This window comes from Schistosoma haematobium, chromosome 1, assembly GCF_000699445.3.
Source record: "Schistosoma haematobium chromosome 1, whole genome shotgun sequence".
NCBI lineage: Eukaryota > Metazoa > Platyhelminthes > Trematoda > Strigeidida > Schistosomatidae > Schistosoma > Schistosoma haematobium.
The window spans coordinates 164,520-190,523 of NC_067196.1; positions in this window are offsets into that span (position 1 = coordinate 164,520).

The following is a 26,004-nucleotide window of genomic DNA, read 5'->3' on the forward strand; positions in this document are numbered from 1 at the left end:
TGAACGTAATGGTTTCTAATCATCTAGTTAGATGCATCCACAGACATAATAGGAGGCGATTTCGAAATGAGAAATGTGATAACATAACATAATGACCTCGACTAAGTGAATGAATGTAATATTAGATCAAATGACATGAAAAAAATTGGAACGAACTCACTTAAAGCAGGAAAATTTCACGTTTTGAATAGTAAAAATATTCCAGTGAGTTTTGAATGTCAGAAAGTGGAGTATTCATAAAATGATAATCTGTTCGGTGAGCAATATGATTGCGAAAATGTCATAATTTAATGACAGCATGAACATGATTATTAAGTCCACATTCGGTCATGATATTGAGAATCATGTAATAATACGCATATAATGATAATTCGGATCATGATGGAGCAAACCGACGAATGGATCAATGAGAATAGTTGACATGAGGACAAAGTATCGATAAGATAATACGACTTGAGCATGTTCATGTCATGTTGCACAGGCTGTGCTGATTGCGTCGGATTGGAGATTGCCCTGGCTTCGCTGAATTTGTTCGCCGAACGTATAGAGTGCAGAAGTTCCTTCATCGACGTAGCTTGCTGCGTTGCGTTCGTCGTCGGCGGGCTTACCAATGTGACGTAGTTTTGTCGTCGCTTAAATCGGACGATGTTCGTTGAAGGGCTCACCAATGAGACGGCCCGTGATCTGACTCCATTCAGAGTGTAATATATGAATGTTTGCTATCATCTATTCTCGTATATCATCGTCGACTTAGATCACGTTAATCAATAACTGAATTTAGATAAGTCAATTAACGAGAATAGCCTTTGAATACATATATTTCGTATGTAAAGTGAATGTAATAGAACAGAACAAAACGACGCGCGTGGAAGATGGCTGGGAAGCCAACTCCATTTTAGTCAAGAGTTACTCCATATTTATAGGCAGACAGAATAAAGCTACAGACATGTGATTAATGCGATAAGAAGGGCACACACATATACGCTCATATGAAAACAGTCAGGGCTAATAAGCGAATAATTAACAAGGTCAAAATATGACTCAAGTAAAATGAATTAAATAGGATGTCCACAAGTTAGAATAAGGTAGATGGGCTTGCCATAATAACTGACACTACAAAGTCATGTCAAATAATTGAATCGTTTAAAAATAAAGTTTGAGTTCAATTGAAACCAATAAAACATTACTTGAACAACTAAAATTGTAATAATTTTAGTGTGTGCCAAGTAATTTCACCATTATTGGCTTTGTGAAGGTCCGTTCATTTTGAATAGCTTTTAATATATAGTAAATTATTGAATTTAACCAGTTCATGGTCCGTATATATTAATCGCTACCCTTAAATCATAGAAGTTAGCTGATACTTAGACGAAACCACAAGCATCCACTTAGTTGATAGTGAGACAATATTCATTGATCACGTTCAATATTGACAGTGTAATGAAGAAGAATGATTGATTTTCTCTGATGTATTATGAACGGCTTATGATGCGATGGCTCGAAGACATCTAGGAAGTTTTCGACTCAATCACTTTTTTTTGCTTTTGAACTTAATATCTTCTCAACATTCATCTCTTGATTCATACGTAACTACCATCCTATTGACCATCAGTTAAAATTCTGTTCCTTCTTTGTTTCTTACATTACGCAACGTAGCAACTTCTTGATCACTTTGAATATTAATAATCCTCTTTCTTCCAATTAATCAATGTTAGTTTAAATGTCATTATGTAATTATTACGTAACGTATCCACTCGATGAGTATTATATTATTATTGTAAAACGTATATATATTAGTGTAGAGCCATGATGAAAAACTAATTGGAAAAAAATTTCTTCGCTCAATTCGTTCCTTCTTTATTTACCAAATGGCAAAATGGGAATTTTCACTATAATCAATCACTTTCGACATTATGACTACATATTGCTTCAAGACTGTAACTTTACATGAAACAGGCATTTCAGTTTCCGTAGTTTTCATAAGCTTTACAAATAAGTCGAGCAGAAAATCTAAACGCTATTATGAAATCTATTATCAGACCATATGTAAAAATCCGATTTTACAGGTTTTTTGACCAATGAAACTATAACGTTGATGTTGAAGAATCTTCATTCGGAAAAGTTTTGAAGTCTTATGATGACCATAAGTCACGGGTTCGATGCTCCTTCTAGCAAAAAGAACAACAATTTATGTGGGCACATGGAATGTTCCAAGAATGTGGGAGACCAGAAGGACCAATCAAATTACTACGAAAATGAACAGAAACACCATAGCAGTGATAGAAATCAGTGAAACCTATTGAAACCAAGCTGGACAGAAAATAACAGATTCAGGAGAGATGCTGCTGTACTTTGGTTGCGTGAAAGGAAATGCTGCGCACACACAAAAACTTTTCTGTAGCAGTTCCAAAAAGCACGAAAAGCACCTATGGGCAGCAGAAAACACAGAAATTACTATAGATGTCACCACTATAATGATCGAAGAAATCAGGATGGGGATCAGCCAAAACAAGTATGGATAAGCAGCAGTACTAGTCAATATATCACCTGAAGCACAGAAGTCAGGCATAGGAGCATCCGCAAAAATACTGCACGTTCTACTAGATGGGCCATAGCCTGCCTCATAAAAGACACTTCGGCAGAAACAGTCGCTTCAGTCTTCCTCGACCGCTGGATATCTAACTATGGAGTACCATCAGTAATCACAACAGATCGTGGTTCCCAATTTCAATCTGTCCTTTTTCAGGAGTTCACTAAACTTCTAGGGGTCAACCACATTAAAACCACAGCTTACCACCCAGCAGCTAATGGCATGGTTGGAAGATTCCATCGCCAATTAAAAAGCTCACTGATGGCGCAAGCTGACTCATCCAAGTGGAGCGATGCCTTACCGCTTGTACTCCTCGGTATTCGTTCAACCATGAAGGAAGACATAGGATGTATAGCTGCCGAGTTAGTCTATGGTACAACTCTAACTTTACCTGGTCGACTAGGGAACTATGAACCTACAACGCACGGGGATTCTACTCGCTTCGCAAGTCGCATATTACAAACGATGCAGAATATTAAAGCAATATCCCCTCGCGAACCTAACAATCGAGTCCAACTTGATAAAAACCTTGAGACGTGCAAATTTGTCTTCGTCCGAGTAGGTGCGGTTAAAAAACCATTAAAACAACCATACGAAGGCCCATATAAATTAATTAAACGCACACAAAAATACTTCATCATCAACACAGATGGCAACAAGTAGACCATTTCTATAGACAGAATAAAACCTGCTTTCTATGAAGCTACTCAAGTCAAAGAAGACAACGCCATTGACAAACAACCCCGCCCACCAGTGAATGAAAAACCAGTGGAGGATAAACAAATTAATACTAAGGCTTCTTGTTTAACACGCTCCGGTATGTGTGTGGTTGTGTTGGTGGATGTTGAGTGGAACTGTTCCAACCTATCAGTTAACACACATGTAATGGATTGTCGTTGTGAAAATGGGGTTATAATTACTATACTACTGAATAGAGGTGAGAAATTGATGGTTGATTGCGACTGTGAGTTGTGTGTTGAATTGTGCATTGGGTGTTGTATTTGTGTTGAAATGATGCATAGTGGTTTATGTGAGTGTGTGTGGATGGTGAATGGATCTGATGAAGAGAGCATTTTGTGAGGTGTGCAAATGAGTGAATGAATGAGATGAACAAGTTGTAAAGTTTAAGAATGAATTTGTATAGATGATTTTCAGGGTGATGTTGTGAGGGCATCTGGCTGTGGTTTATACACAGCCCGTTTAACGCTCAACAGTTTACACACTCCATTCTCACCTCTGAAATCCACACTATTTGCGATTACAACCACTCAGTGTGGTGGTGGTGGTGATGTGATGTGATACAAGAAGAAGGAAGCAATAGCGATGTACACATCCAGCAAAATCTGTCGCAATTGACAATGGTGGTATACAACAACAGCATCATCATATGACATGAAGATGAATAGAACGCATTTGGCTTGAAAATAATGACATTCAATTTTTCTACGTGAAATTACAAACTGATGTCCTTTGTCAATTGAGTTCTGGGGATCTATGTTAACCAACATATAATTACTAGAAGAAGAAGAAGAAGAGGAAACATTTATTTTTCTACTCTTCAATCAACCATCATGTGATCGCTTTTGATATATACAGATTATTTGTAGATTATGTTCAGTAGGGCATATTCATTCAATCGCTGTCCGTATATTGAACGAGGCTTCAGCATATCAAACTGATTGTCACCATTATCTATATCTGGTCTGTATACAAGAGGAGATGAAATTACAAACAATTCTCTATCCACAAACAGACTATTTCATTCACTTAATGGTTATGTAAACTGCTGTTGTATCGCAACGTATACTGAAGAAATGGGAACATTTGAAACTTCCATGAAACATGGTTATTATTATTATTATTATTATTACCACTGTGGTATGTGCTACTCATATCGATATAAGTAGTATATGAGATTAGTCGTGAACGGAATGTCTGGCAACAGAGAGACAAGAGGATCGAACAGTAAGAAAACAATGGAAACAGAATGCTATTGCTCACTTCTTCTTTTCTCCCATCACATCACCACCACTCCGAGTGCTTGTATTGTCAAGTATTGTGGATTTGAGTGGTGAGAATACACTGTGGTATTCACGACAACACTAAACACTACACGCCTCACAATATACACAGTATACCTTGAATACTGCACGCAACACAGTACACACAGATACACACGTATAAGCACACGCACTATCAAAATCGAATCAAACCGTCTCGTTCTCACTCACACACTCATTCACTCGCTCACGACTCACCACTCACCGATCACTGCTCATCAGCATTCACGACAATAGTTCGATACAGTGAGACGATGTTGTGTGTGAGTGGGACAGTGGTGGACCAAAGGATATATTAACTCAAAAATAGCAATAAAGTTACCATGTCCAATTATTAATGTTTTAGTAGATAAATTATAATTTATTAACACAAATAAAAGTTAGACGACATTACTTAAATCAGCAGGTTGATGCGTGTTCAGTTGCGTTTGGTTCTATAATCCACAATTATAGATAATTAATAATTCCAGTGAGGTTGTTATTGCTCCAATAATATAGCCAAGCGTAGAATATAATGGAAATATCGCCGAGGTCTATAAATGCAGATGATAAATGTTTCAGAGTTCAGTTATCGTAACCACACGCAATAGAGAACAGGAGACGTGTGTATAGTAATGTATTTACGAGTGGTTAACAACGTGTGTCATGCTAGCCGTGTAACACAATGGAAGAAAGTGTGTTTAAGGTCATACACTTAATCAACATGTACAACCGTTTAGTGTAAATGTACGGACTGTAAAACATTAACTGTCTAATCTATGAGATCTTACGTGGAAGTCACATTATTATCTACACCAACTCATCGCGTCGTAAAAATCATCAATATATGATGGAGAACACACTTAGGCTAGAGATAGAACAATATATTTAATATGACTAAAAGGTATATAAAAATATTCCAGATCAACCCCACCTGCAAGGCCGAGTCATGCTATCCGACCAATTCGGGCAACGCTTCAGGGGTATCCTCAACTGACGAAGGTTGTGAGAACTTGAAGGTCAAACTGTCGCAAGATGATTGGTGCGTCACATCGACAATTGGTGAGGTTTTCAGGAGCGGTCAAATCAAGACACTTAGTTCAGCCACACTATGTCTGATAACATCCATCCTTCAAGTAACGAAGACGATGCCATCGTGATGATGCATCATATAGGATGGATCTTCAATGATATTATGTTATCTCGACGATTTACAAGTTGAGACAAATTTGAGACCTGTTTGCATGAAGTACATAAGGTGATCCCAATCTCCCAAGTTTGGAGAAACTCTCAAAGTCAAATGACCTTCACAAACGTTTGGGGAACTATTGGAAAATTCTGTGGTTTTAGAGCTATTCGCCAAAAGTTTTCCCGAAGTTTACCATTGCAAAGTCCTCAAAATGGGTCGAATTTTCCCCGAAATTGGAAACTCGGGATATGACTTTTGTGGTTAATAATTGCTTTCATAGTATACGCGTACTAAGTACGTTATGTCAGTATGTAAAAATAACAATACAGTTAGGCTTTCGAGAGGTCATGGAGCAGACGGTATTTCATCCTTTCTCTACGAGTATGGTCGTACAGATATTCCACTTATTCTTCTAAAGCTGTTTACTCTCTCTACGGAATCAGGTTCTTACACTAACTGTTGGGAAACCACGTACATCATACCACGTTACAAATCTGGAAATGAGACTGATAAATATTACTCCAATTATCTCTAGGATTATGGAAAAACTTGTAATTGATGATTTTTCCAAATTTTTTAATATTCCGAGTCATATTTTTTACCGTAAAGATTACGCAAAGATAAACGTTAGAGAAACTACGGTCTTACCTAGTTATTTATGATGCTTAATTAACAGCGTTACCATAGAATACTTAAAAGTCAACTAATGATTGTTGAAATGATCTCCGTAAAATCAAAAAAAATTTCTGTGAATGACACAGGATTTTGAATTATTTATTTGAAACCATATTATCATGTAGATTCTTGGTTTCTGTGTTATTTTTCTAAACCTTACATATTATCTGTACTTTAAGCAATATAAGACCTACTATGGAAACAATGAAATGCATGATCGATTACCTTGTTAGCAAAATTTTATAATCAGATTGATTAGTTCAGCTAACTTCGTCAGTTTAACATAAACAACGAATAAAACTGAACTTCTGAAGGCTATTTTGTTAGGAAATCACTATACCACTCTATATATATATAGATCACTGTATATCATCAATCATAACAATCAATTCATACACCATTCTAGTAAATTATGTCAATAATTCAACGAATATTAAACTTCTTTGAGCCTCTATGTCATAGATGTCATTCTGGTTGTTGGACACATTACAAAAAGAGATAGATTGTGTTTATGTTCTCTTTCAATTTATTTAATTTCAGTGTATCAATATCATAATGACACAAAAATTATTAGTTCTTTTAACTACGCACAATTCAATAATTATTTGTTTAAGCAAAGATGCATAGTGGCTAATAGTGGAAACCAGGGCGCGTTTTTCGTCCTATTTAGGACTCACCAGCTGGTTGTACATGTATCTCAGAGTTGATGTTCACTCTGGGACTCGAACTGTTATATCTAGAGTTTTATTCTTGATATGCCGCGTATACCTTGAGCACTTGAACGCTAGAAACCTTCCGAGTCACAAATGACAAGAAGGAAGACAAATGAAAGGAATGTTATTCCAGACAGGGTCGATTATAGTAAAAAAAACTGTCAGCTTATTTATAGATTTTAGTAAAAACAAAATCATCATTATATATATCCAATCCGCAACCAGAGTTTTATTAACATTGTGCAATTGGGAAGCTACACGTAGAGATTCTAGAATATTCTTCCAAAAAACGATTGAATGGAATATCTTCGGCTCCTTCTGAGCTTCTTACAGCTTCTTCAAGTTCATCCATGGACTTTACTTTACCCAGTACAATGTCCCACAATAGGGTGAAATGGCCGTCCAGTGCTTTCATGTTTTTCAAGGTAGTCTAGCTTTAATTGACTCATGATTTCAAATATTGAAATTATTTAAGTAATAAAATGTATTCAGTAAAATTATAAACAATAAATGATAATTCCACTGAACATTAGTCATCCAATAATGAATGATAATTATGACATCGTTTTTATATTAGAAATGATTATCACAAGTATTTTATGGAATATTTTAAGTATTTAATCTTACTTATTATGTGAATGAGACAATGAATTTAGGGAATAATGTAAAATGTATATAAAGTTATATTGGATATCATGTTGGAAGTGTTTAGAGTGTTTGACTGTACAATATGAAAGATGATTATTTGATAATAAAGAAGTAAGTTAATGATGAAATGGATTTATTTGGTGAATTACAAGAAACTAAATGAAGCTGAATAGTTGACTCATCATTGTTTACAACCCTTTAGCGAAATACAACGGTGTAGTGAAGGAGAACACAGGTGAGGACACTCGAATTGTAATTAGTACACAATTTACAGAGTTACTTGGTAAAATAGAAAATCCAAGTAGTAAATTGTTAATTTGCAAAATATCAATGTAGCATATCAATCTGTACTGTTCCTGTTGCAAACATCAATCCATTGTCTCCCATTTCATGGTTCATGCGTTTCCTTACAAATTGCATTGTGTTGTCGCTCTTCCTTTCTTGATCTTCCCCCATCTTCTGCTGCCAGACATTGCGTTTTTAACTCGCGTGATATACTACTTATATCGATATAAGTAGCACGCACCACAACGATTTGCATTTTTACTTTTAGCATGATATAAAAGGAACTCAACTAGAAATCATTATTTATCACACATTTCGCTATCTGAGCAATTGAATAAATAGATGTTCATAGCTTGCAAGCTATAGTGATATGTAGTTACTCTGAGTGACACCAGCTTTTCCGATAAATACAGAGCTTTGGATAATTACGGTTGAATAAATCGAATATGTACAGTCAAGGACGCAATATTTCTATTGTAATGATCTGCTAGTTATTTCATGTTCATACTTATCACCTTTAGTAGCATAGTTCACGTGTTTACTAGACAGACAAAGTAATCTTATTCTCAAGGACAAGGTATTGGCTATTTGTTATTCGGTTCAGGGAAATTGCTAAGTAAAAATGACTAAAACTATTCTAATACGAACAACATGTATTTTGAGCGCGAAAGTACAGTCAATAATATACATAAAGCAACAATAGTTATTTCCAAACAATGGAATCTGCTATATGTGCCCGCATCCCTTAGTTGATTTTCACCCTGGGACACAAACCCAGTACCGTTTGTCTCGAACGCCATCTTGTCATCTATTTAGCTGCTGATTACAGATAGACACTAGCTTGTGCAATGGGGTAAATTTTAATTTATATGTAATAGTTGTCTGAATCATTCCATTGATGTTTAAGACTGAAATTGGGCAATCTCTTTAGATATATGTAGATCCTGTGCGGATTGCCTCGTTATTGCTACCAAGTCACAAGCAATTGTAAGCAGAAGCGAATTGTGGTTAGAAGTGGGGTCCAGGATGCGCGTTTCGTCTCATTTAATAATAAATGTAAATCTAGAGTGTGTTTATGATTTTGCCCCAAAGTTGACTGACTGAGAGCACTGACGAGTTCTGGGTTGTAACGATAACACTTTTAGCAATTTCGGAAATCTTACTTACTTTCATTCTAATTTTAAGTGTATACTGATGTTACTAGACGATTATGTGCTAATCTACGAATAAGTTAAAATCGTATTGACTACTGACGAATAAATTAAACTTTAATTTTGCATGAAATACAATTTTTATTTTAATAGACTCTTTACAACATAACCCTAAACTATGCAATGGAAGATACTGATCTCTTCCGTCTACGTGAAAAGTGTACTTCAACAAAGTAGGAAGAATACAATCACAATAATGAAAAATAGTCAACTATCGATGCTTCCTTCAATACATTCATTTATATAGTTGAATATACAGTTCACATGTTAATCATTTCACAGAGGCAAATGACAAATTTTAATTGACATTTAGATTCTAAAAAGTAGCAAAAGAGTAACAAAATGTGATCACTATGGTATAACGTTTTCAAATGATGGTTTTCAACCATTTTCTAATAGAACATATGATCCCACAATGATTAACCAACAATCAACACAAGCAGATCTTACAGTCCAACATTGAAATTTAAGTGGACAAAGCATATATGACCGTATGGATGCGTATCAATTACCCAAATCTGACTCAACTTCAGAACAATTTTTAACTGATGGAATAAATGAATCGACCTCAAAATGTCGTGATATTAAACATGTCAGTCATAATGGATTGGATTGTCTGTGGTGACATCAGCAGTAGAAAACATTATGGTATTTTAGCATGTTATGGTTGTAGTGATTATTTTAAACGATCTGTCAGGCCAAAACTTATATACAGGTTTAAACATTTTCAAATGAATCAGTTTTATGTTTGTCTTTTTCAGCTGAATTTCCATAAACCATGTCCATGAAAGTTCATTTATAACACTCATTCTCATGATCGCTTTAACTAATGAGGTACCATTCAGTCAATGTATACAGGTTTTATACGCTAATCCTTACTATTAATTCTATAATATTTTCACAATTGAATTTACGAGTTGATTTAAGCTAGACCACCATTGAAAGCCTGAAGGCATTGGATAGCCGTTTCGTACTAGCATGGGACTCATCAGCAGTGCACATCCACGATCCCTCACGTGAGACTCGATCTCAGGACTCTTGATCGTTCGCACGAGCGCGTAATCTCTAGACCATAAAGCCGACATCCAACGGTATTAATATGTGTTTTCTGGAGTTCTAGTGAGGTTCTGTGACCAGTGGAGTCTGATCCGTGTCAGGTAGAGACAAATCCTGAGTCCGAGTTTCGTGTTAGGAATCGTGGATCACACTGCTAAGGGATCTCATACTAGTGTGAAACAGTTGGCCGGTGCTTCCAGGATTCCAATTTTGATCTATCTTAAATTGATTTGTCAATTCAATTGTGAAATCGGTACAATTTCCACAAATCCTCATACTCAGAATTCTATAATAGTTGAAGAACTCAATTTAGAATACCCAGCCAATGTACTTTATCTTAGATGCTCAAAACCTACTACATTTATGGGTTTTTTTCTCAACATTCCTTGAAAATTTAGATTAATCATGAATTGGTCTTGTGCCAATTAACCTAATGACTATTTTCATTATTAACTATTAACAACGATAAAAGTCGATATCACTTTGGCAAACGTGAATTATTTTCTATCCATCATTTTTCCCTATAGATGTCAAACCGGTAATGGTTTATGTATGGTTGACAAAGTTCACAGAAATCAGTGTCAAGTATGTCAAATGAAAAAATGTATTCGTATGGGTATGAATAAAGATGGTGTTAAATCTATCGAAGCGTCTAAGACACCCGATTGAGATATGCGCAAAACCGAAGTTTCCAAAACAACGATTTGTCTACAGTAGAGGTTCCTTATTAAATAATGCACAAAATTTAGTTTCAAACCTCAACTTGCGAGGTGTCTAGGCGTTTAAACGCGTCCTTCAAGAATTGAAATAACAAAGGCTTCCTGTAAGAGAAACATAAAGAATAATTACAACATACGATAGTACAAAGACAGCCGATAACTGAGATACCGAAACCCGAACGAAGAGCACAACAATATGGAAACTACTGTATTTAAATAAATGCACGAAACTGTGGATAACCGCTGCAGTTGTTAAGGTATAGTAATTAAAATGATAAGTACAATAAAAGTAATAAATATATGTGAACATTTCAGAATATTACACTACAACTTGCGTTACAGCACAAGTGGAAACATTGTTGCAAATACAATTGCTTACTGAATGAAAATAAGTAGTACAAAACAATATACAAAAGAGCGGGAAGGGTGCGAGTGGAACAATCTAAACTCCATACACCCATAGAGGTAAGGAGTCTAAAACTGTTCAACAACATTGTGTTTTCGCATCCTTCCATTATTGATATGTAAGACTATTGACAGTAATGTGGATTAACGAATGGATACATAAGCATAATTGCATTTATAAAACGGTTATGTCTTGAATAATGGACAGTAAAGTAAATCCAACAAACACATCTGATCTTTTTGTGAAACTATTCAGCTAGATAAGTTCACATTCTACTGTGAACTCCTTCATTCACAACTGAACTTAATTAATGATCCACTAAACTGACGAGTTTATATTTAGCAAGTCCAAATACTGGTACCATCTGAGATCTTGTTCAATCTTCCTTTAGTACCATTCCAATCTGTATCAAGAATAATCTCGATAAATGGTTTCATGTTCAAACAAAATATCAGCTTCAATATTCCAATGAAATCTTGTCTCCATTAAAAATCTGACTCTGCAAATCAAATGAATGTCTTCATTGATTAGATATTTGAGTCAAATACTTCAGTTACAAGATGATATCCTGGAAGTCAAATCAGAAGTATTTTATCCACTGATTGAAAAACTTTTAAACTCGGTTGCCGGAATTCCACATTCTGCTGGTCTATCTAAACAAGATCAGCTATTCGAAAGTTTTAGAAATATGTTGTACCTTAATGCAATAAAATGTGATAACTAATTATGTTTACGGGGAAATTATTCATAAACCATATTCTAACTCTTTATTTTTAGAAGCTTCGTTTTTAGCGAAAAAGCGATTAAGGCTAAATACTATGAAAGAGACTCATATTATAAAACTAAGCTTGTTATCACAATTTTGTATGACAAGTTTGTTGGGGTGATCCAGAGATCGCTTGCAATAGACAAACAAGCATCAAGAAACACTAAGAAGTGTTTCATCTAATCAGCGTTCATTTGGAGTCTTGGCCAGAAATATCAAGGTAGCGAAACGTCACATGCGGAAGCTCTGATTGGTTGGCTACTACAGTGCTACTATGTTTAGTAGCATTCCAGAATATTCCAGCGACCCAAGAACATTTAGATATATTATAAAAACCCTATATTTTCTGTAATAAAATTGAACCTTGAAGTAAAGATTTTTCCCTCATACTTGCGTCTTTTCTCTGGTGTTCAAGTCGCTGTGCAGTTCTAGCTTTCGAGGCACCAGAATAGCTTATGAAACTAATATTGCGTTCGATCGATAAGACTTATCAAATTTTCCCTCCAAGATAACTCTCGATTTTTTGTTTGTTCTTATAAGTAACATCATTCTATACTGAAATTATTAAATGTTTATGACTTTGGAAGATCATTGGAAAAAGCTTCTAAACTAGATGATGCATTTTTGATTCGAACACTTATGGGGCTAATAGTGAATGATTTTGAGAAACTCGTGGTTGGAACAAAACGGTTGTTTAAAGTTTCCCGGATGTCAGTAGTTCCGCGGTCGATGTAATTTTTTCGTGATACAACAACAACGTCGGTAAAAGCTAAGAAGTAAAATCAGTATTTCAAATGATCCCGAAGTTCTTTAAATAAGCATTTGAATTATTTCCATTCACTTTGTTGTTAAAATAAGGGAAATTAAAAAAATAGAGTTCATTATATTTTTATTCCCATACCTAAAATTAAATCAATAATTATACACTTATGCAGAAGACGTTTTGAGTTTAAGCATGTTGAGAGTGAAACAGTCGTCGCAAGTGGGATATCATAATAGTCGTTCAATATCTATAACTTTTTAAATATGAAACTATTTACTATTGGACTCTAAAATCGCTCATTGTAAGAAGAAAATAGTCTGAGTTTGAACGTCTCCAGGTAGTGTGTTTGTGATGATGTGTCCTATGCTAGGGGTTTAACTTTTGCGCTCATGAGTGAAAGCCCTAGGTTTGATTCACGTTTCCAGGTTGGTGGATGCTCACGGTTATGGAGTTTCATATTAGAATTAAACCCACACTTAGTGCTCCCAGATTATTTTTTTTATATTCAGAAAATTTTATTTTCTTCAACATGGTTAAATGTACTTCTGTTATTCTGGTTAGAAAGTTAACAAAACTCAATTTTATGAATGAACAATATTCATTTCAATGAATTTCATAATCACGCATATCTACCTACCATTATCTCATATTCAAATTAATCATTCATAAAATTGATCAGATTTAAGGGTAGAGAGTACATCATCATTTGGAAATTGTGAATATGTCAATTAAGAATTATTGTGGTTTATTATATATATCAAATCAAATCAATTCAGATCATGAATGTTGTGTGCTGACTTATATGAAGTAGTTAACTTGAATCAGTTTATAAGTGAAATGAAATTGTGCAATCAATCATGATCAGAATAACTATGGTCAACATGGGGTAACAGAGACAGAGAGAGATAGAGAATATTGTGATTACAAATCGAAAATTACGTCATACGTAGAATAATATGAATTAGGTCAGATATAGTAGATTAAGAGGTGGATACTGAATGAATTCCTCAATAAAGGTTATCAAGTGAAAAGACAATAATACTAATATCAAGTTTGGAACATAAAATGAGCGTTAATCAAATTACGTCACCATATAATAGAATTGATTATTAACTAGTTGGCCAGAGTAAAACGAGTGTCAGAACATACTTGTTTTGGATACAAAGCTCTGACTGTTTCATCCGAATAGCAACTGCTTCAGCCGTCTGTAGGATTCACAGTCTGACGGAATTAGATAGACTGATGTTAACACGATAGATTATTGCAAAAGATTGCTCCATGTTTGTTGTATATCCTGTTCGAACTAGATGGTCTAAGATGGAGCTGTTAACAGTTTTGACAACACCTTTGCTTAACCACATAGGTAGGTGCTCACAAGCCCGAATGTACGAATGCCTAGAACATCTGCCGATATAACTTGCTCCACAGAAGCAGTTGAATTGACAGATACAGAAGGAGGTGGCTAATTTCTATCAAACTATTCGTTCTAATCTTGACAAATATTCGTACAAACTTCATTTAAACAGATTTATAAATAGAAAAATTAGGTTACTTTATTTTGAACACAAAAACAACCGATAAGCATGACTAGCCTGTTTTCAGATTTGTAATAGAATAAAAAGAGAATAAAAACGTTATAGGTTAATAACTAATTCTGATTGATTTTTCATTTTCTATTCCTTCCCAGTTAAATAGAAAACGGGAAGACGATTATGTACAAAAAGATAATTATTATTTATAACTTGAACTTTAGTATACTTAAGTATTATTTAACTACATTACTTACTTACTTACGCCTGTTACTCCTCGTGAGGGAGCGTAGACCGCTCACCAGCATTCTCCATCCAACCCTGTACTGGGCAATCCTTTCCAGCTCCTTTCCAGTTGTTATTCATCCTCTTGCACATTGCGGAAGCCATCGCAATCCATGTTCACAAACCTGACCTTTGCATCCAAAAGAGATTCGTACAACCACTTTCCCTGCCCTGGCCATCAGTTTAAGATTTCCTTCGAAAGAACTATTTTTCATACTTCTTCCATTTGTTTTTTTTTTAACTTTTGTAATTTTATTTCTGTTGCTTTTGAACTTAATATCTTCTCAACATTCATCTCTTGATTCATACGTAACTACCATCCTATTGACCATCCGTTAAAATTCTGTTCCTTCTTTGTTTCTTACATTACGCAACGTAGCAACTTCTTGATCACTTTGAATATTAATAATCCTCTCTCTTCCAATTACTGAATGTTAATTTAAATGTCATTATGTAATTATTACGTAACATATCTACTCGATGAGTATTATATTATTATTGTAAAACGTATATATATTAGTGTAGAGCCATGATGAAAAACTAATTGGAAAAAAATTTCTTCGCTCAATTCGTTCCTTCTTTATTTACCAAATGGCAAAATGGAAATTTTCACTCTTCATATCTGCTTCGATTTCCCGACGTAATGTCTTCTTAGGCCTTCCCCTTTTCCACCTCCCTTCAGGATTTCAAGTTAGGGCTTGCCTTGTGATGCAATTTAACTACCATAGTTTACCATAAATTGCAAACAAACAAGGCGTTAGTGATGTCATAACTAATCAAAAGTAGAACACAATAAACAGATAATTGATAAAGTAAATACTGAATTCATAGCAATAATAAACAATTAAACATATCCTGTTTAATAAGTTACTTTGAAAGTAGTTAAACCTTCTCAATACTATCTAGATAATATGTGATTGATTCTGTATAGCACTGCTATAACTTTCATTAAATGCTGTCTTATTAATTAATTGATGTTATCATTATATAAATACTGAGAAACTACACAAAATGTTAGTAATGTACATGGTGAAAAGATATTAGAAATTCGTAGGCAAAATAGACGAAATCACTAGCTTAAATCCATGAATTATCCTTTGAATGATTACAGTGATTGAAATATAAGTAATTCCAACATTTCTTCTACACACTAATACCAGCCTCTTTAAGGAATATATATTTAATATCGATTTAGTTCGGTTCCGATTTCTATCAAATTGTTCGTTGAAATTCTGACAGATGATTATCGAAATAATTTGCTTCTTATCAATAAAATACTGAAATAGTATAAGGTATAAAAGCATCAACAAAATCAACGAATTCGAAATAGCTCTCAACAGCAGGTTCCAAGCCCTTCAGGATCTACTGAAGGAAGAAGAAACTACTATGGAGGACAACTGGAAAAGTATCAAAGAAGCATTAACTTCAACGTGTCAAGAGGTTCTGGGCCTAAAGAAACACCATCATAAGGAGTGGATCTCTACAGAAACACTGGACAAGATCAAAGAAAGGAACAACAAGAAGGCAGCAATAAACAACAGCCGAACACGAGCAGAGAAAGTATAAGCACAAGCTGAATACACGGAAGCACACAAGCAAGTGAAGAGGAGCATTAGAGCCGACAAGAAGAAATACATGTAAGAACTAGCAACGACGGTGGAAAAAGCTGCTAGAGAAGGAAATATGAAACAGCTTTACGATACAACGAAGAAACTATCAGGGAAATACAGTAAACCAGAGAGACCGGTCAAGGACCAAGAAGGCAGGCCAATCACTGAAATTTAACAACAGCGGAACAGATGGGTAGAATACTTCAAAAAACTCCTGAATAGGCCGGCTCCAATGAATCCACCGGACATCGAAGCAGCGCACACGGATCTTCCTATAGATGTCAATCCAACCAACGACGGAAGAAATCAGAATGGCCATCAGAAAAATCATGAGCTGGAAAGCAGCGGGTCCGGACAACATACCAGCTGAAGCACTGAAGTCAGACATCGATGCAACTACAAACATGCTTTACCTTCTATTCAAAAAAATTTGGGAGCAGGAATAAGTGTCGATGGACTGGAAAGAACGACACCTCATGAAGATTCCAAAGAAAGGAGATCTGAGCAAATGTGAAAACTACAGAAGAATCACACTACTGCCAGTACCATGAAAAGTCTTTAACAGAGTTTTGCTGAACCAGATGAAAGATGCAGTAGACGCCCAACTTCGAGATCAACAAGCTGGATTCCGTAAGGATCAGTCATGCACAGACCAAATTGCGACACTACGGACCATAGTCGAACAATCAGTTGAATGGAACTCGTCCCTGTGCATCGACGTCATTGATTATGAAAAGGCATTTCACACTGTGGATAGGAGAACGTTGTGGAAAATTCTTCGACACTACGGAGTTCCTGAGAACATTGTCAATATTATTCGGAACTCATATGATGAACTACAGTGCAAGGTCGTGCATGGAGGACAGCTGACAGATGCATTCCAAGTAAGGACCGAAGTCAAACAAGGCTGTCTACTCTCTCCTTTCCTCCTTCTTCTGGTGGTTGACTGGATTATGAAGACCTCGACATCTGAGGGAAAACGCGGAATACAATGGACAGCTCAGAATCAACTAGACGATTTGGACTTCGCAGATGACCTAGCCCTCCTATCGCATACACATGAAAAAATGCAGATAAAGACAGCCAGTGTAGCAGCAGTCTCTGCATCAGTAGGCCTTAACATACACAAGGGGAAAACAAAGGTCCTCAAATTCAAAGCGGAGAACAGAAATCCATTCTCTCTTGGCGGCGAAACTCTGGAAGATGTAGAATCCTTCACATGCCTGTGAAGCATCATCGATGAACAAGGAGGTTCAGATGCAGACGTAAAGGCAAGGATTGACAAAGCAAGGACAGCATTCCTACAGTTAAAGAACATATGGAACTCAAAACAACTTTCAACCAATATCAAAGTGAGAATCTTCAATACCAATGTCAAGGCAGTTCTACTGTACGGAGCTGAAACTTGGAGAACTACAACAACCATCATCAAGAAGGTACAAGTATTTATAAATTGCTGTCTACGCAAGATACTAAACATCCATTGACCGGATACCATCAGCAACAGCCTTCTCTGGGAGAGAACAAACCAGCTTCCAGCTGAAGAAGAAATTAGGAAAAGACGATGGAAATGGATAGGACATACACTATGCAAATCGTCAAACTGCATTACGAGGCAAGGCCTTACTTGGAATCCTGAAGGAAGGCGGAAAAGTGGAAGGTCGAAGAACACATTATGTCGAGAAATAAAAGCAGATATGGAAATGATGAATAAGAACTGGAAGGAGCTGGAAAGGATTGCCCAGGACAGGGTTGGATGGCGAATGCTAGTGAGCGGCCTATGATTCTTCACGAGAAGTAACAGGCGTAAGTAAGTATAAAATCATCAAGAAATGTAAGAATTAACTGATTGAATTGTATTCATTTAACGTCCCCATAAATGCCCTGGTATAGCTATCTTTTGGGAGACTCAGCTCTCCCTCTCGAAATGCCTTCACATAGCCACGCGTATGTAGCCATTGCCAGGGAAGCCCTACTCACTGCATTCTCATGGCATTGATGTTGCATACGAAATTGAAAGGATGGAAAGCGAATGTCCGGCGTTTAAACTGGGTTGGTTGATATAGAAGATCCATCAAGGAGAGTTGGAAAACCCTGGTTTGAAACCAGGATCCTAATGGAACAAATGGCGTTTGAACCAATTATTTGTTACCGGCTCCCACAATAGGACGAAACGTCCTTCCAGTGCTTCCAGGTTTTCCATGATGATCTAACATCTATTGATTCATGAATCCAATAATGAAATAAATTCAGTTGAAAAGATCATGATAATGTAATACTGAAGGAGCTAATGAAGGCCGAATTTCAAAACGGACGAAGCATAGTTGTATTTAAGAAGAGATATCAAAATATTTTTATGTTTTGTACTTTAACCTTTTTTTTCTAGTACCATAGAAAAGCTTACTTGTTTTAATACCATCTATTGTGCTTAGTTCTATTATATCACTTTACTCGGTTATTTAAAATGGACATATTAACTTCTTGTTTCAGACTAATCTGAATATGTTATATGAACAACTTTTAACATGTACTCTAGTCTTTTATGAGTTAACTTTTAATACTAAACGTTTCATTCATTATTTAAAAATATATAAACTAAATAATGAACAGTCCTTTATTGTTATAGCTCTGTCTAATAACAAAGCTTAGAATTGTAAGTATCATTATCAAGGTGGTATTGGATAATTTCGAATATATTGAGCATTGAGTAGATTGTTATAAATCAATTAATATATTTGTAGATATCCCAATAAGTCGAAAAATGAGATTTTCTGACGTTTCGTAACTTGATGTGAGTCACTTCTTCAGAGAATAAATAATTGACCAAATTAAAATGAATTCAAGTTTAAATAGTAAAACGGAACAATAAGAATAAGTTTAGAATTGACCATTTCGTTTAGATTTTTGTCTGAACAGTTTGATTGATTGTAAGTTTTAATTTAATTATGATGGGAAAAAAGAAAAATACTAAAAAATAAATAGGAAAAAGGATTTCTGAAATAGATTGAAATGTATATCGACACTGGATAGATACCATATCATAATGGAATTATGACTATGTTAAAATGATATTCAATAATTAAACAGTATCACATCAACTATAACATGCTGTCAGAAGGGTGTTTTGTGGAGATTTTTTTTTAGAAATTTCACAGATTGAAATGATGAGTCAATGGAAGTTAGACAATCATGGAAAACCTGGAATCACATGTGATTCTAACAAAAAAAATACCTCATATTTATTAGATAGTTTCAATGATAATGGAATTAGTATTAAAGCATCCTTTAAATTGAATTTCATATGGATAAATTTCAGTATTCAAGATGTAGATTTTAATGAATCATATCTGATTACTTGGAATATTTCCTGTTTACATTATAACCATTTACACTTTTGTACAATGAACTATTTATTGTAGGTCAGATGGGTGATTTTGATAAAGTTTTATTCTCTGAGTTGGATGGATTAGTTGTGGAGCTTTCATCGTTCTTCTGAACGACATCATCCGCAGCACAAACTTCAAATAGAAGTGAAGCGTTCAAATCTACCTGAAGTTTGTGCTGATGATGTCATTCAGAAGAACGATGAAAAGTCCACAACTAAACCATCCAACTCAGAGGACAAAACTCCATCAAATGCTATTCATGATATTTAATTTTCGACATTTGGTTAAAAAAAGATTTCTCGCCTTGATATATTACTTAGATGAGTAATCCATTCATATTGAGTTAAATTGTAATCTTCATTGTTTTTTTGAATAGAATCAAATACTTTCAGTTCTGGATATTTCTAATGGATCCACATTGAAAAGAAGAATCATTTTCAATAAAAATTTAACTCAGTGATATCAGTCTGTCAGGATTGTAGAAGAAAAATTAGAACCAAAAATGTAATTCATTGAATTGGTGTTCTCCGTGTTGTATTTGAGGATTTTGGTTTTCCCCTTGATTATGTTGAGGCCTATTGATGCAGATACTGTTGCTACACTGGCTGTCTTTATCTGCATTTGTTCATGTGTATGTGATAGGAGGGCTAGGTCATCTGCGGAGTCCAAATCGTCTAACTGGTTCTGAGCTGTCCATTGTATTTCATGTTTTCAGTCGCATGTCGAAGTATTCATAATCAATTCAATCACCAGAATAAAGAGGAAGTGGGAGAGTAGACAGCCTTGTCTGACCCCGGTCCTTACTTGGAATGCGTCTGTCAGCTGTCCTTCATCCACTACATTGCATTGTGTTCCGTCGTATGAGTTCGGATAATTTTGACAATCTTTTCATGAACTCCATAGTGTCAAAGAATTTTCCATAATATTCTCCTATCTACACTGTCAAATGCCTTTTCATAATCAATGAAGTTGATGTATAGTGATGAGTTCCACTCAACTGATTGTTCGACGATGATCCGTAGTGTTGCAATTTGGTCTGTGCACAATCGATCCTTACGGAATCCAGCTTGTTGATCTCGAAGTTGGGCGTTCACTGCATCTTTCATCCGGTTCAGCAACACTCTGTTGAAGACCTTCCTTGGTATTGACAGCAGTGTAATGCCTCTGTAGTTTTCACATTTGCTCAGATCTCCTTTCTTTGGAATCTTCATGAGGTGTCGTTCTTTCCAGTCCATCGACACTTATTCCTGCTCCCAAATTTTTTTGAATAGAAGGTAAAGCATGTTTGTAGTTGCTTCGATGTCTGACTTCAGTGCTTCAGCTGGTATGTTGTCCGGTCCTGCTGCTTTCCAGCTCTTGATTTGTCTGATGGCCATTCTGATTTCTTCCTTCTTTGGTGGGTTGACGTCTATGGGAAGATCTGTGTGTGCCGCTTCGATGTCCGGCCTATTCAGGAGTTTTTTGAAGTATTCTACCCATCTGTTCCGCTGTTGTTGAATTTCGGTGATTGGCTTGCCTTCTTTGTCTCTGACCGGTCTCTCTGGTTTACTGTATTTCCCTGATAGTTTCTTCGTTGTATCGTAAAGCTGTTTCATATTTCCTTCTCTAGCAGCTTTTTCCGCCGTCGTTGCTAGTTCTTACACGTATTTCTTCTTGTCGGCTCTAATGCTCCTCTTCACTTGCTTGTTTGCTTCTGTGTATTCAGCTTGTGCTTGGTCTTTCTCTGCTCGTGTTCGGTTGTTGTTAATTGCTGCCTTCTTGTTCTCCCTCTCTTTGATCTTGTCCAGAGTTTCTATAGAGATCCATTCCTTATGATGGTATTACTTTAGACCCAGAACTCCTTGACACGTTGAAGTTAATGCTTCCTTGATGCCTTTCCAGTTTTCCTCCATAGTAGATTCTTCTTCTTTCAGTAGATCTTGTAAGGTTTGGAACCTGTTGTTGAGAGCTATCTTGAATTCATTGAGTCTGTCAGTATCTCGAAGGAAGGCTGTATTGATATCAAGTTCAGTCTATATAGCCCACTTGTAATTTTTCAGACTCTGAAGTTAGGTGATGCGGGTATCAATCAAATAAACTGAGTCAGTTTTCTGATGAATGGAAGTATATCATGAAACCTAGTATTAAAATCACATAAATATGTGGATATTTGGCGACATTTAAATTTGTCCATAATGTGAACAATTAGATTTACAATGGAAAATGGTCATAGATCCATCATCGAAAGAAGTATACTTTTTGAAATTGATCTACAATAATTAAAGTAACCTACGCCTACACTTGAACTTCGAAATGAGGACCGGAGTTAGATAAAGCTGCTTACTGTTTCGCCTGGTGAGTGACTGGATTATAAAGACCTACACATCTGACGGAAGCAGGAACAAAATGGACAACTCGGAATTAGCTAAACATCCTGCACTTCACAGATGACCTAGCTCTTCTATCTCATACACAAGAACAAATGCATGTAAGTGCAACCAGTGTAGAAACAGTCTCTGCATCAGTAAGCCTCAACATACACAGAAGAAAAAGCTAGATCCTCAAATAAAACACGGAGAACGCTAACCAAATCACACTTGATGGAGAAGCTCTGGAAGATGTAGAATATTCCAAGTACCTGGGAAGCATCATAGATAAGCAAGGAGGATCAGATTCAGACGTAAAGGCGGGGATTGGCGAAGCAAGGGCCGCATTCTTACAATTAAGGAACATATGGAACTAAAAACATCTGCCAACCAATACCAAAGTCAGAATCTTCAATACGAACGTCAAGACAGTTAGTTCTACTGTATGGAGCCGAAACTTGGAGAACTAATACAACCATCATCAAGAAGGTTCAAGTATCTAAAAACAGTTGTCTACGTATGATACTCAATATCCGTCTGCTGGATACATTCAGTAACAGCCTACTGTAGAAGAGAACAAAGTAGCTTTCAGCTGAAGCGAAAATAAAAAAACAAAACAATGGAAGTGGAAATCATCAAACTACATCACGAGGCAAGCGCTAACTTGGAATATATATTCCTTAAAGAAGGTCTTATTACTGTGTAGAAGAAACGTTGGAATTACTTATATTTCAATCACTGTAATCACTCAAAGGATAATTCATGGATTTAAGCTAGTGATTTCGTCTGTTTTGCCTACTAATTTCTAATATCTTTTCACCATGTACATTACTAACATTTTGTGTACTTTCTCAGTATTTATATAATGATGGCATCAATTAATTAATAAGACAGCATTTAATGAAAGTTATAGCAGTGCAATACAGAATCAATCACATATTATCTAGATAGTATTGAGAACGTTTAACTTGTTTCAAAGTAACTTATTAAGCAGTACATTACTTACTTACTTACGCCTGTTGCTCCTAATGGAGCATAGGCCGACGACCAGCATTCTCCAACCCACTCCTTCCTCGGCCTTCTTTTCTAATTCCATCCAATTCTTGTTCACTTTTCTCATGTCTATCTCCATTTTCCGGCGTAATGTGTTCTTTTGTCTTCCTCTTTTCCTGCTCAAATATGTAAAGGTTTTTACATCTTCCAAATCTTCTCTGTCAATTGTGACTGGATTAGTGCATTCTGTGTTGTATCGGAGAAGCTTGCATTTCCCTTTGTTTATAATGAGACCTACTGCTGCTGAGTCTACTGCTACACTGGTCGTTTTCTCCTGAATTTGAAGTTGCGATTGCGATAGGATGGCCAGATCATTTGCGAAGTGTAGATCGTACAGCCGCATCTTAGATGTCCAATGTATCCCGCGTTTCCCTTCAGATGTTGACGTATTCATGATCCAGTCGATCACCAGGAGAAAGAGAAAGGGTGAGAGTAAGCAACCTTGATTAAACAGTACATGTTTAATTGTTTATTATTGCTATGAATTCAGTATTTACTTTATCAATTATCTGTTTATTGTGTTCTACTTTTGATTAGTTATGACATCACTAACGCCTTGTTTGTTTGCAATCTATGGTAAACTATAATAGTTAAATAATACTTCACGTTTTCTATGTAACTGGGAAGAAAGAGAAAAGAAACAATCAATTAGAACTAGTTACCAACCTATAACGTTTTTATTCTCTTTTTGTTCTATTACAAATCTGAAAACAGGCTAGTCATGCTTATCTGTTGAATCACTTTATACGAATATTTGTCAAGATTAGAACGAATAGTTTGATAGAAATTAGGCACCGAGTATAGAGAATTCATTCTATGTGTGAAAATTATATTTGAACTACTTTCAGAGATTGAAATTTTGAAATAACTGCAACATTTCGTCTAGCTAAATTTCTTCAATGATTTAGATTTTCATTATTCTAACCTGAAGAAGTTCAGACAAGTTAAATGGGCGAAACTTTGGAATTCGTTAAAATTTCAATCGCTGACTTTATTTCAAATATAATTTTCACACATAGAATGAATTCTCTATACTGTTTATAATTATATTTAAATGAGATCTAGATTACATTAAAATATACATATACATAGTAAAGTAATTTATTCTATTACTTAACATTTTAATAAACAAAAACTAGACAAAAGAAGGTGATCACAATGAAAAAAAGTATGATAAATTACATAGACTAGTCACTTCCTTCTGTATCTATCAATTCAACTGCTCTTGTGGAGCGAGTTATATTGGCAGATGTTCTAGGAATTTGTACATTCGGGCGCGTGAGCACCTACCCGCGTGGTTAAACAAAGGCGTTGTCAAAACTGTTAACAGCTCCATCTTAGACCATCTAGTTCGAACAGGACACACAGACAATATGGAGCAGTATTTTGCAATAATCTATCGTGTTAACAACAGTCTATCTAATTCCGTCAGACTGTGTAATCCTACAGACGGCTGAAGCAGTTGCTATACGGATCAAACAGTCAGAGCTTTGTATCCAAAAGTATGTTCAGTCACTCCTTTTACCCTGGCCAACTCTGGGGTCAACTACCTAATAATCAATCTTATAATGTGCTGACGTAATCTGATTAATGTTCATTATTGTCCCAAACTTATTATTATCTTTACACTTGATAAACTTTATTGAGGAATTCATTCAGTATCCACCCCTAAATCTACTATATCTGACCTAATTCATATTATTCTACATATGACGTAATTTTCGATTTGTAATCACAATATTCTCTCTCTCTCTCTGTCTCTGTTACCCCATGTTGACCATATTTATTCTGATCATGATTGATTGCACAATTTCATTTCACTTATAAACTGATTCAAGTTAACAACTTCATATAAGTCAGCCCATAACATTCATGATCTGAATTGATTTGATTTGATATATATAATAAACCACAATAATTCTTAATTGACATATTCACAATTTCCAAATGATGATCTACTCTCTACCCTTAAATCTGATCAATTTTATGAATGATTAATTTGAATATGAGATAATGGTAGGTAGATATGCGTGATTATGAAATTCATTGAAATGAATATTGTTCATTCATAAAATTGAGTTTTGTTAACTTTCTAACCAGAATAACAGAAGTACATTTAACCATGTTGAAGAAAATAAAATTTTCTGAATATAAAAAAAAATAATCTGGGAGCACTAAGTGTGGGTTTAATTCTAATATGAAACTCCATAACCATGAGCATCCACGAACCTGGAAGTGTGAATCAAACCTAGGGATTTCACTTATGAGCGCAAAAGCTAAACCCCTAGCATAGGACACATCATCACAAACACACTACCTGGAGACGTTTAATATTTTCTTCTTGCAATGAGCCCTTATAGAGTCCAATAGTAAATAGTTTCATATTTAAAAAGTTAAAAATATTGAACGACTATTATCATATCCCACTTGTGATGACAAGGAAATAGTTTACTTATCGTTTTATACTACTTTTTATCTAAGTAACTTCTAAATGTCTCGTATTTCCAATGATGTGATAAAAACAAAACAATTTTATGCAGCAACTTAAACATAAGCAGCCTTCAGTTTTAGAAACCTAAAAGAGACCTAGAACATGGTAACAGGAGAAACTAGAGATGATGTTTGGTTGTTTTGAAAAGTCCAATAAAGAAACTTGCATTTCTGAATTCATCGAACTTGCTAGTTAGCAATTTATTTGCTTTGGCCTCTACGATAACATTTTGCTAACTTGTGATG